This window comes from Tenrec ecaudatus, chromosome 1, assembly GCF_050624435.1.
Source record: "Tenrec ecaudatus isolate mTenEca1 chromosome 1, mTenEca1.hap1, whole genome shotgun sequence".
Lineage (NCBI taxonomy): Eukaryota > Metazoa > Chordata > Mammalia > Afrosoricida > Tenrecidae > Tenrec > Tenrec ecaudatus.
Window position 1 is genome coordinate 28,965,854 of NC_134530.1, and position 10,936 is coordinate 28,976,789.

A 10,936-nucleotide genomic window follows, 5' to 3' on the forward strand; every position below is an offset into this window, starting at 1 on the left:
GATCACACAGGATGGTGTGTTCTTCCATGTGGGCTTTGTTGTTTCTGAGCTAGATTGCTGCTTGTTTATCTTCAAGCCTTTAAGACCCCAGACGCTATCTCTTTCGATAGCCGGGCACTAACAGCTTTCTTCACCACATTTGCTTGTTCACCCGCTTTGGCTTCAGCGGTTGTGTCTGGAGGGTGAGACTCATAGAATGCCAATATAATAGAAGAAAATATTCATGCATTGAGGTAGTGCTTGAGTAGAGGCCCAACAAGCTTTTCTTTATTGATGTCTTTTTTTTTGGTTCTTTTTCAGTGGTTTGTTGTTGTTTTGTTGTATACTGTTGCTTTGTTTTCCTCTATCTTGTTTTTGTGCATGTCATTATCTCCACAGGTCTGTCTAAATAAGGTAGGTTGGATGAACTATCTGGAGGAAAAACAACGGGACCGACAGTTCCGAGGGGACATGGGATAGGGGGAGGTGAGGAAAAGGGAATGGTGTTAACAAGCCCAGGAACAAGGGTACAACAAAGGATCCAAATTGGTGGTGAGGTAGGAGTGGCAGGCCTGGTAGGGAATGATCAAGAGTAAGGTAATGAAGAGGTATAGCTGTAACCCAGGTGGGGATGGAGCATGATAGTGGGACAGGAAGAAAGTCAAGGGATATAGAGGATAGAGATAGGAGGCAAAGAGCATTTATAGAGGTCTAGACAAAGACATGTACATATGCAATATATATGGAAATATATCTATGTGCCTGTATTTGTAGGTTGTAAATGTTTTTCTTCTAGTGCACCGTTCCTGGAAGTACTGCAATACCAGGTCGATGCATGGAGTGGACAGAGAAGGCTCCTATTCCAACTCCCTGCTCCAAAAATCCATTTAATATATTGTCCTCGGATAGAGGACATATCAGATATTAAACTGATAAGAACCGATACTACACTTGATCTTAGCCAAAAGGCCGAGAAGCGATAGGTTGTAAATCTTTACTAGAGCAGGTAGCCTCATCTTTCTCTCACCTAGCTGCTGGTGGGTGGGTTCAAACTACTGACCTGGTAGTTCACAGCCCAACTCATAACCCACTGCGCCAGGACAGCACTTGCTTATACAATGTATTAGGAAGTCCATCATAGGATCAGCTTGCCAGTGATCTTCCTTGGATACATTCATTGGCTCTGAGGGTTATTTTCCAGTCCCCTCCAGTAGAGTGCACCCATCTGTGGGACCTGTAATGTGGCACAGTGGCTGCAACAATGGGCCCCAGCACAGGAACAGCTGTGAGGATGGTGCAAGGATCAAGCAGTGTTTCCTTCTGCTGTGCATACGGTTGGTCACTATGGGTTGGAACCAACTCTATAACACCTAACCACCTCCATGGGGGCAAGGTCTCCCAGTGTCATATTTAGATGTCTCACTGCACCCTACCCATCACACATATGCTTGTTACCCTCTGACCTACCCATGGTACACACAATTTATAGAGTAGGTACCTGATATATATTCATGGTTTTAATGTTTTCCCCCTCCTGGGTTAAAAATACTCACCCAATATTCATCTCCTCTTCATTTAACTAATGATGTCAACAATTTTCATTGGAAAAATAGGCTCCCCCCATTCTCAGCCTATGTGTCAGCGTGCAACTGCCTAAAGTGCAGGATTCCTCCCCAGCCCCACTTCTTGCTGTCCCCATTCCAGGAGAGGATGCCTGACCCGGGCTAGCCAGGGCTCCGGATCAGACTCTGGCCAGTGTCCTAGACGCCACAGGTTTATACTTTTCAAAAAAACAGAGCAGCCTAGAAGCCTGAATGAACAAAATACACGAATAACTATTCCAAGTCAGACCCTGTGTTCTAACTCAGTCCAGGGCACGGAGCTTGCAGCAAGGGGGGCATAGAGACCTCTAAAGCTTCATGAGATCTCTCCTAATGCCTGATTTCCTCTTATGAGCTTATCCAATGTATTTTATGCATGTGTCTACCTATGTTTACTTACTGTTAAAAAAAATAGTTGACTTCCGGCCTTTGGAATGGAGAGTTTCGTGGCGTTTGCAGCTCAGTGTGAGAAACATGGTTTCCTTTTGTGTTGCTTGACCAGGGTTTTTACCATTAGCTCCACCCCACTGCCACAGCAGCTCAAGAGATCTTGACCCAGATGGTTTCTACAGCTGCTTACCCAGAGCCCACCCTCCACCACAGAAGCTTTCTGTGACAGAGCCCGGTGGTCTGGACTTAAAGGAGCCTCGGAGAGCCAACAGCACAAATGCACCCAGACAAAGCACGGCACATCCACATCCACTCTGCAGAGAGGAGCTGACCCGCCAGGCACAGGCAGCAGATGTTCTTCCTAGGCACACCAAGACTTGGCTAAACTCTCAGAGGAACTGTAATTTCCTATCCACCGACTTCAGACTTACTTCCTCCTGGAATTGCAAGGCGTGGCTCTCGCAGGCTACTTGCATGTTAATATGCGGGTTACAAGGAAATTGGTATTTTTGTGTTGTATTGTATTGATAGTATTGTTGTGTTGTCTTGTGTTGCGTTGTGTTCCTGGCTGCCGCAGGCTGGGACCTGCAAGAGGCCTCTGGTGGGGAATCGAAAGCAAACTGCCTTCAAATGCCATTTACTTACTTGACTTGAAACTCAATTGAATGCGGCCTTCTTGTTTCCAGAAATGTCACAAATTACAATATGACTCACGAGCAAGCATATTCCTAGCAAGTGCATTGTTAAAAAAAATTTAAAAACCCCAAACAGTACGATGACATTTTTACAGAATTAGGAAAAATATTAAGTGAAAAAGGGAGTCCAAGTTAAAAATAATAAAAAATGAGAAAGATGCTGTGAAAAAAAATTTTTCTGCCAAAAAAAATCTGCAAAAAAATCAACATATGTTCTGTTTTATTTCACCCCAGAGAGAGAAAATGTTACTGAATGGAATGGGGCTCTCCATCATGAGGGTAGAACCAGGGGAAGTAGGTTTCACTAGCAGGGGTTTTGATGGTGGCAAGTGAAGAACGTCTCTCCAATCAGGGGGAGGGCTGTCCCCGTACTTATCGAATGGACCGTCACCAACAATATCGCTGCAAAACTGTTGACCGATGGAACTAGCGAGCTAGACTGAGATGGTGGCTGTGACCATGGGCTCAGGCATGGGAACAATTATGAGGACGGCACAGGACTGTACAGGGTTTCCTTCTGTTGTGCACAGGGTTGCTATGGGTCGGAACCGACTCGATGGCACCTAACAGTGACGATGGAACTAAGCTCAATGAACCAGCCCTGCTGAGCCTAAGAAGCAAGGACGGGTTAATATCAGTGTCAGTTGCCCTCATGTCAGTGCCAATTCGTGGGACCCACGTGTGTCAAACTTGCTAGTTCTGCCAGTGCTTCCTAAGGTTTTCAACGTTTGGTTGTGGGTTTTTTTTTTGTTTTTTTGGTTTTTCTGAGATGCAGCTGAGTGAATTCAAACCCCCAAGGCGTCTTTCAGCAGTCAACCACATTAACTCTTTGCACCAGAGGAAATTCTAGGACCACAGATATTCTGCCCTAATGACTAACCTCTAAGATCTGCTCGTTTGAGCCACAGAAACGAAGAGTCATGGTCCAGAGTATAAGCCAACAACCAGAGAAAATGAGCAAATCTTCTATATTTCAAAGTCAGCAAGAGGCACAATTCCTCTGGGCCTCATGCCCCCTGAGCACTGATGCACACACCCGCTCGGGAAGACTTCACCTCCATGCTGGGCTCATTTCCTGAGCATCGCAGACAAACATCATCTGACTCTAGCCTCCCAGGCTTGGTTTAATTTTGTGTTTTTCTTTCTCTCTCTTAAAAAAAAAGAGAGAGAGAGAGACTCTGTTATTTGCCCACTCTAGGATCAGATACGATCAGGCCTTCTGTGATAAAGTTTGGGAGAACTATTGCCAAAATGTTTTTCTATTACAAGAGGATGGAGCCAGGAACAGGTGACCCCACGCCCGCTCCCAACCTTCATCATTTGTATCTGAAGCACGGAGCAAGTGCCTGCCCCATGAACCAGCATTTTCCAACCGCAAGCATTTCCTGGTTTATATGCTGGTAATCCCAGTGATCCTGAACAGAAAAAAGCATTAGAGGAGAGTTGTGATCTATTGAAAAAGATGCCATAATTTATATCAGATGAAAGCTTGGCGCCCATAAACATTGTCTCCCTGTCACCCCAAAGAACTACAAATCCAAATACTCATGCTGAGTAGGACCCCCCCATAAACCCAATCATATGACATAGTGGGAGCGCCATATACCAGAAGTTAAGGAAAAGCTTACCCATTGGCTTGCTAAATGCCAGGTCAGCAGTTCAAAATTCTGCAGAACACAGGCAGGGTTTTCTATGCTTGCAAGGAGTTACAGAATCAGAAATCCACAGTGGGCAGTTCTACCCTGTCTTATAGGGTCTCTATGAGATGAAATCAACTCGGAGGTGGTAACGTTTGTTTGTTTGTTTTCCTAAAATTTACAAGTCTACTTCCCCTACAACAATGTAAAAACAATGGCAAAACACCTACTGTGTGCCAGCTACAATGTGCATTTCAGACCTCAAGGACTTTGAAACCTAAAAGGAAGGTTTCGCATAGTCAGACCCAGTGTTAGTGGTGGGATTATGTTCCCTTAAAATATAGGTCTGACTATGAAGCCCTACGTACATGCGATCTATTTGGAGATAGAGTGTTCTGTTATGTTAAATCATAGCCCAGTAGGGTGGGTTCTAAGTCTAATCACCTGTGAGTTGTAAAAAGCGCCGATCAGACACAGAGACACACAGACACGGTATGAGGATCAAGGAACCAAGGAATGTCCAGAGCTGCCCACAGTGAAGGGAATGGTATGATGGAGATTCTGATTTGAATTTCCAGCCTCCAAAATATTGCGAAAATAAATTTCTATATTGTAAAGTTGCCCACTTGTTATATTTCTGTTATGGCAGCACTAGGAAACAGAAATACCGCATCCTGTGCCTACAGCTCAGGGTACGGTCTTAGACCTAGAACTGGGAGACTCCAACAGGGTCACCTTGGATCCACGTGGACGTCTTGATAACCTCCTCTACATTTGCTCCACTTCCTAAAAGTTTCAACAACAACAATGAAAACCCCAACAAAAACCATCTTCATCAGCTGAGCCAAGCTGCGAGGAATCTGGGCAATATTTGTTAGACTTACAATTGCCGTTAATTGTCCTAGGAGTGTCATTCCAGAATAAAGTGTTGGAAACAAAGAAACGGAGACCTTTTCCCACCAGCTGCTAGAAATTTTCATGAATGAGCCCCAGATCTCTTCCACCTAGAAGTCTCTATCCAGTCCAAAGCATCTGGAAAACACACTTTCGCCTCCTAGCTTTTACCCTACCCACATCACCCTTCCCATCAGGTACCTTCACTGGGTCTTCCAATCTGAGGCCCTGGAATTCTGACAGAGGAGGGATCAGAGATAGGGAGGAGGCAGGTCAGCAGATCTTTCCTGGTTCTCTTGAGCCCCTGCAGGAACCCCACCCAACAGCTTCAAGAAGAGACATAAAGGAGGGAGCCCTGGCCAGCTCCCAGGGTTTCCGGAGCCCTGGTGGTGCAGTGGTTAGTCACTCCGCTGCTAATAGACAGGTTGGTTGTTCAAACTCACCTGGCAGCTCTGTAGGATAAAAGACCTGGTAATCTGGAAACCCTGTAGGGCCGCTCTACTCTGCGTCCTGGGACAAAACAAACCTCCCCAAACAAAACACAGTCACTGCCTTCAAGTCCATTCCAATTCATCGCATGTCTATAGGACAGGGGAAAGCTGGCCCCGTGGTTTCCCAAGACTGTAACTCTTTATGGGACGAGGATCCAGAAACTGAAGAAGTTCTTCCATCTGAATAGAGTGCTCCAGAGAGAAAAAATGACCAAGCCTCCTCTTCTGATCCAGAGGGACAAGTAATTTGGAGAAAACTGTGAACTAGCTCTGATCAAATAAAGACTTTAACATTTAATTTGATTCGTTTGCAAGTATTCTCATTTGCAAGTTTATTCGTTTGCAAGTTTGTGTCTCAGACTGAGATGACAATGTGATCAGCCAATAGGAGGCTTTGGTCAAATAACAAGCGGCATTTATCTGGGTGGAATTAGGGTCATAGGTCTTGGGCCCCACGTCCAAGAAGCTTAGAGGGTAGAAAAAGAGAAAAGACTCTTTTGTGTGTGTGTGTGTGTGTGTGAAAAATTATACCCTAAGCGTTTTCAATGTCAGTTCAAAACAATGAGAGACGAGAAAACCTACGGTAGGACATGATTAATTGCCGAGTGAATTGTTGGGACGGTGATGACAGGAGGTCAGCGAGGAGAATGATTGCTTCCGTTGGGGGGTAATCAAGGACAGCTGTGCCATCCTGCAATTAGAAATGTGGACATGGCGCAGGGACAGTGAGTGAGTGAGTTTAATATCTTCCCCTCTGAGGAAGATGTGGAAAAGAGGACTCGCTCGAGCAGCATACTGGAGCCCGAGGGTGGTGGACCACGCGGTCACATGGTCCTCCCCTTAGACTCTGAGGAATTCCCTCACAGAAGGGCAGAGTGCATCATGGACGAGGTGGGAAGGAAAATGGAAATGACTCCCACGATGCGATGCAACCCACTGGTTGTATCAAACCCAGCATTGGACCATTCAAAGGATGACGGGCAGATAAAGGGGTAGCCCTTGGACTTCAACTTCTGCGAGAGTAAGTAGTACTGAACGTGGCCCTCGACTACACACGGTGATTTCAAAAAAAGAAGAAGACGAACGCTTGCTGCTTAGTCAACATTAAGTCATGGAGACTCCATGTGTGGAGTCAAACTGTGTTCCACGGGCTTTTCAATGGCCAAGATGTTTCACACAGGTTGTGGAGCCTCTCTTCTGGAGACTCTCTGCGTGGACTCTCCAGTTAGCTGCTGAGTATCTAACCACTTGTGCCATCCAAGGACTCCTAGGAGGCCCAACATCTCATTTGTGAGACCCACAGATTCCGTGAAGTTCGATTAAAAATGTATATACAACACATATTTTCAGGCATTGGGAAGGATGAAGGGTTGGCATCTTTGAGAGAGGAAAACACACAAGGAAAACCTGACATTCAATCTAAATCGCTACTGGAAACAGGGAGGAACACCGGTGGTCTGTAAAAATAGAAACAAAGAGGCTGGTGCTGCTAAAGGAACTTGAATTTATCCAAGAGAGTAGTGAGAGGAGAAACTGAAGCCAGGTGATAGGTGTCCGTGGAGGACAGAGTTCCTATGGTGGCTTGGCTGAGGGTGGGACTGAATTCACATAGGGTGCTATCCCTTTAAGCCTAGCTGAGAGGGATTGCATGGGGCCAAGAGCAAGAGAGATGCTAGAAGGCCGGAGTGCTTTAGAACTCAATGAAGACACTTAAAAGAGATCAATATTGGGTCAGAGAACTCTGACTCAGACTAAGAGCTAACCAAGCAACCTCCACCCAACAACAACAAGAAAATTGGGAGTTAAACCATACACATTTCCAATCATCTGTAGGTCAAAGAATAAATAGCCAAGAACATGTTTTCAAAGGAGCAATAATCAAGATGCGGACTGACAATACCTGGGTTCAAAACAGGATGGTGTTGGTCTAGAGCCGTGGGGGTGCTGTAGGCTGCGAGTTGAGATTCTAGCGCAGGGTCGGCGGTTGGAATCCAGCAGTCACACCGCAGGAGAAAGGTGAGCTTCCTGCTCCTGTAAAGATTGATAGTCTCAGAAACACAGAGAGGCCATTTCACACTGTCTTACACACTCACTGTGAGTTTATGGACTCAATCGTAGCGAGCTTGACATGGTAACAGTGTCACAATGGGCATACGTATTAACACACCATTAGAGATCTCCAAACTAGATCCACATTTGATATTTTACCAAAGTGCCAAGGTAATGAGGTGAGAATAATAGGTTTTTTTGTGAAAATATACTAAAACAACTAGATCTCTGTATTGGAAAATATGACTTTTAACCTCTAAAACACACTTTAAATCTAGATTAATTTGATATGCGTCATAAACCTAACCCTAGACACTAAAACTGTAAATCCTGTAGGAGGAAAAATAGGTGAAGATCTTGTATCCTGAGGAAAGATAACATTTTCTTAAGTAGGATATTGGGGGGAGGATGATTACATCAGTAGTCAAACTTTCTGCTCAGAAAAATAACTAGTAAAATAAATGGATAAGTCACAAAATAGAAATAAAAATGATAAGATATGTACAGACCTCTTACCCTTCAATGGTTAAAGTAAATTAAGTACATTAGCCCAATTAAAAAGACATAAATGTTTGAACCAGCATTTCACAATTGGTCTATGAGAAAGTGGTCAACATTACTGATTATTTATTAATCTGAACGAATACTATATAGATGCAAATTAAGGTCACAATGTAATATTACTTCACACCAAACAGAATAATTAAAAGGAAATTTGCATGAGATGCTGGCAATGATGAGGTGCCACTAGAGTGGTCAGACACTGGTGGGAGTGTAGAGTGACACATCATCTACTGTAACCACTAAACTTTTCACTCCTGTGTCTACTTATGCCAGAGATATGTAAGTGTATATCTCAAAAACAGATTTGTTTCTTTAAGTTCTTTGAGTAAAAGAATGAAGAAACTGTTCTAAAATTGATTGTAATGATGATTGTACAACTCTTCTTGATATGACTGAATAATTGACTGGTATGATATGTGGATATGTGTCAATAAAGCTTTTTTTAAATTTTAACAAAATAAAGTAGTAGTAGTTGTTGTTGTTGTTGTTGTTGTTGTTGTTTTTTAAATAAGGAAATAGCCCATATGGATGGATGGAATTCACCAATGGCTCTGCTGGAGAGAAAACAGGACAATCTGCTTCCATAAAAATTACATCACCAGGGAAAGAATGGACCACACTTGAATCTATTCATACAATGGACTACTTGAAAGTAAATAAAACCGAGTGGATTACTTATACATACTGGAACATGAGTGAATCACAAAATAATGTGAGTTAAATGAAAAAATGATTCTTGCAAAGGAAAGAGCCTATTGTTTTATTCTTCTTAGAACTGGCAAAACAATAGTTCCTAAGAAATCAGAAAAATGGTTGTTTCAGGGGATGGGGAACTGTAGTGAGAGCAGGGTTGACTAAGACAAAGAAGGGTCATGAGGAAGATTTCTTCGAGAACAGGGAAATGCAATCTCTTGATCGGACTTTGGATATCGTTGTTGTTGTTGTTATTGTTGTTGCTGTTAGGTGCTGTTGAGTCACCTTCCATGACTCCATGCCATTAGTGGAAAGTCATCTACCGATACACTTAGAGTGAATGTAAGCTGCCCCCCCCTCCGTAAAATGCTAAGAAAACAATAAGAAAACGCCAGTCAATGATTGGACAGTAATGCTTGCTGGCATGACAGGTGCACCCTGGTGGCACAGTGGTTACAGGCTCGGCTGCTAACAGAAAGATCGATGGTTTAAACTCACACATAGTCACACATAGCGCCGCTGGAGTAAAGACCTGGCAATCTGCTCCCGAAAAATGATAGCTCAGGATACCCTGGGGAATAGTCCCACTCTCTTCTTTAAGCTCACTATGAGTTGAAATACTCTCAATCACCACCAGCAACATACTGATGTGGCTGTAACTTACTTTGGAAAGCATTAAAAATCTAAGATGGGTTGATGGATAGAAAGAACAGTGGATAAATGGGTAGATATATTGCAAAGCAAACATAGCAAAAAATTTACTGTAGAACTGATGTAGTGGATACATTCCTTGTATAATGCTTTTAAATTTCTGTGGGCTTGAAAAGTCTTTTGTCATCAAATATTGGAGAATAATATTAGGGTGTCTAATTGGGAAATCCTGAGTTCTTTCTGGGCAGGACTTATGGACAGTGCTGGAACTGTGTAAATGTTTATCAAACAAAGAAATAATCTCAACTTTTTCTTAACCTCTATACATCTAACAACATCCACTACCTCATTCTCTGAATATTTCTCGTCTGACCCTGGCCAGATTCTCTTAGACCCACTTCTAGTCATCTGCATTGAGCATTCTTCTGCCTGTGACTAGATGTGAGTGAGAACATCACGCTAGGCTTGTTTGTTTCTTTCTGGACTCCCCCACTTCTATTTTCTCTTCTATTTGATCTCATTACTCCAGAGCCTCCTGTTGACCATGCCCAATTATCTATCTTTGCCTTAGATACATTCTGGTTCTGGCCGCTTCACTCACAGTCAGTTGCCAAATCCTATAAATCCTTTCACTTATGATGTCCGGTTGCATTCTGTTCATTCCCACCCCTGCCTCCACCAGTTTCAACTATTGTCATGATCATCTCTCTTCTTTCGGCCACCTCCCTCTTTGCCTCCTAATCTTCACTGTCCTGCTATGGAATTTCAAGGACTCTGTAACAGCCCACAGGAGAGAGGCCAGCTCCAAAGGCTCTCATTCGAAGGTCTTCCCCTAGCTGAGGTGTTCCTCCTCCAGTTCAAGTGCTCTCCAAAGAATGACTGCACCTTGATCGTACCTGTGGCCTACACGCTCCACCTACGTTCCCCAAAATCTCCAATTAGACAGTCACCCCTGGTGAGGCAAGGTGACAGGGTCATGTGTTTATGTGAGGAGGCTTTGGAAAGTTCTTGTGAAAATGGATTCAAAGATCATCAACCTGTTCCAAGAACCTTTTAGAAGACCCCTCCTATGTCCAGCCCTAACTCCCCCGCAAGAGATCTTCATTTGTATATTCTTCTGAACCTGGACATCTCCAAATGGATATATAATAAGCCTTCAACATCGTCTTTTCAAAATATAATTTGGGGCATTCCTCCAAAGTAGTTGTTCCCCACTCACTCTCACTCAAGTAAATGGTGCTTACATTGCCTACTTCAAAAGTAATCTATCAGAAAAGCGGCTAACTCTCCCT

The 10,936-nt window shown here is 43.6% G+C and overlaps 1 non-coding gene across 1 annotated transcript; it reads right to left on the bottom strand.

Moving 5' to 3' along the window:
• Positions 1-769: 769 nt before the first annotated feature.
• Positions 770-960, bottom strand: LOC142438053 (U2 spliceosomal RNA). Its single transcript, XR_012782519.1, has one exon. It is a non-coding gene; the product is annotated as a U2 spliceosomal RNA (small nuclear RNA).
• Positions 961-10,936: the final 9,976 nt, after the last annotated feature.